Raw genomic sequence first — 2,500 nt, forward strand, 5'->3', positions numbered from 1 at the left:
TTTTTTACCCCCCCCTTTTTTTTTAAAAAAAAGGTGGGAAAAATAAAAAAAGAGGAGAGAAAGAGAGAGAGAGAGAGAAAAGAGAGAGAGATAAAAAGAAGGAAGAAAAGGGGGAGAGAGAGGAGGATAGTAAAGAGAGAGAGGAGAGAGAGAGAAACAAAAAAACAATAGAGAGAGAGAAAGAGAAAAGAAGAAGAGAGAGAGATGAGAGAAGAGAGAAAAGAGAGAGTGAGGAGAAGAGATTAGAGAGAGAGAGATAGAGAGAGATAAAAAGAGAGAGAGAGAGATGCAGACATAGATATCGGTATAATTATAGATCTAAATACAGTTATGTAGATAGATCTTTCGGCTCTGATTCAGTGTTGCGTTCACGGAGTGCTTACTAATTATTATTATAATTAGTCATGCATTCATTAAAGAAAAATCGCATCATTACATTGTGATAAAGCGTTTGTCTTCATTATCTTATATACAATTATTATTAACGTTCTCCTCACTCATAAATCAAAAGAATTACAGTTTCTTATCACCTGCTTGGTAAACAACTTCCCAAACCTTATATATATATATATATATAATAACTTAAATAACAATCACAGTAATTGCTCTCAGAGATGCTCGCCTTTGCAATAATTACGGCTCGTTTGCGTGGCAAAGGTGAGGTAATTTATGCCCCTAATAAGTCGGTAGAGGGTAGGATGTCAGGGTATTAAAGTCTCAGCGTTCCCGGGTCTTGTTGCCTTTGCATGGAACTTCACCATGGATCTTCGGCTTCATAAGGACTGCCTTCGTTGACATCACTAAAGAGCGTGGTGTTCATTCTGAGATGGGTTTGTTTTCTTGTATTTCCGGGTTATTATCCTGCCTTCTGTGGCGGTCTTTGTGTGATGGTTTCTGAATGATTAGGTATGTAAGATATGTCATACCTGTTATTATGTGTGTGTGTGTGTGTGTGTGTGTGTGTGTGTGTGTGTGTGTGTGTGTGTGTGTGTGTGTGTGTGTGTGTGGTGTGTGTGTGTGTGTAAATATAAGTAATATATGTATTATACACACATACACACATACACACACACACACACACACACACACACACACACACACACACACACACAAAACATATTCATATAAACATATATTTATAAATATATATATATATATATATATATATATATATATATATATATATATATATGTAAGATGCAATACGAACAGGTGCGCACACTATGGCGCCGTTCCCACGCTGTGTGCAATTAAGCATACTTCGGAAGCGGCAACTCCCTATCAAGGTGACCAGCTCCTATGTGGAGTTCGAGCATAATGAGCACAGGTCAACCACGGATGGGATTGCTGTTTTCTGCTAAGGGTTGTTGACATGCGGACTCGTCAGTTTACACGTGTTCGGGGTAACTAAGCAGTAGGATGTGTTGTTCAGGGAGAATTGTGAAGACTTGGTCAGTGTGTTTTCAAGTGATACAGTGCTCTCGGTGTGTCAGTGGAAGAGTTCATTGCCGTCTGAAAAAGCGGTGTTGAACAATCATCAGTAAGCACTACCTTCTATAGTATAAAAGAATTTACAAAGCATATCAAAATTCACAAGACTTAATCAGTAACACAAAGGATTAAGTCTTCCTCCTCATAGTCCTATTTTCTCAAACCACTCGTACGGCGTAACCACAAAATCTCTTAATGATGCGTCTGGCCAAATAATAGTCACGCCGCAATGAAAGACATGTTCACGGACCGATTAACGTCATGTAACGTAAGGATTATGATGTAGTCCTATTCTTCTCTCGGCGGGGAAGTTAATTCATGAGTAGCAACACACCTTATCACCTTTAATGGTTTCTGCGGCACAGATTATACTCCCATTTCTTGTTCTACCGAGTCCTGAGGACCATAATTTCGTGGTGATCTAATAATGGCCTCTGTCCTTCGTGGCAAATACTGAAGGGCAGAGGATTAAGGAAATAGTATCAACCTTATTAGGCTTAGAGCCTTATAAAGCGAGTGAGAGGTTAATCGAATGGCCCATCTGACATAATTAATCGAAATTTTCAAATATATGGAAATCTTTTTTAAGGGATCATTATCGCCATTTTTGCAGAGTTAGAAATCAATTGCAATTTAGTTCTACAGTTCTGTCATATTACAGACATTAAATTTTTTACCAGATAGTGCTAAAATTCATTCTATATAAATTTGGTCGCTTAGTACAGTATCTTATCTGCACTGATACCTAGAATGTAATAAACCGTCAGAGATAAAAACGTAAATTCTGCTGATAAGTGAGAACTTGTTAAGGCTTGCATATACTTCACCCCCCCCCCCAACGAACAGGAAATTACGTATTCTTGTAGAGTAAGCAAAAAAGGAATGACTTAAGCGGTCGTTAGCGTCCCGTAATCAAGACGGGGATTACACATCTTTATTTGCAAGTGTTTATGAACTGACAATCAAGAACCTTTTAACAACAGCAATTTAACGCCCTTCCTCCCCCCCC

At 38.4% G+C, this 2,500-nt stretch overlaps 1 protein-coding gene across 1 annotated transcript in view; it reads left to right on the forward strand.

Annotated features, from left to right (window-relative positions):
* LOC119580812 (peroxidasin-like) overlaps positions 1 to 2,500 on the forward strand; it is a 36,447-nt gene that overhangs the window by 1,872 nt on the left and 32,075 nt on the right. The gene's annotated exons all lie outside the window — the stretch shown is intronic.

This window comes from Penaeus monodon, chromosome 14 (genome assembly GCF_015228065.2).
Source record: "Penaeus monodon isolate SGIC_2016 chromosome 14, NSTDA_Pmon_1, whole genome shotgun sequence".
Classification (NCBI taxonomy): domain Eukaryota; kingdom Metazoa; phylum Arthropoda; class Malacostraca; order Decapoda; family Penaeidae; genus Penaeus; species Penaeus monodon.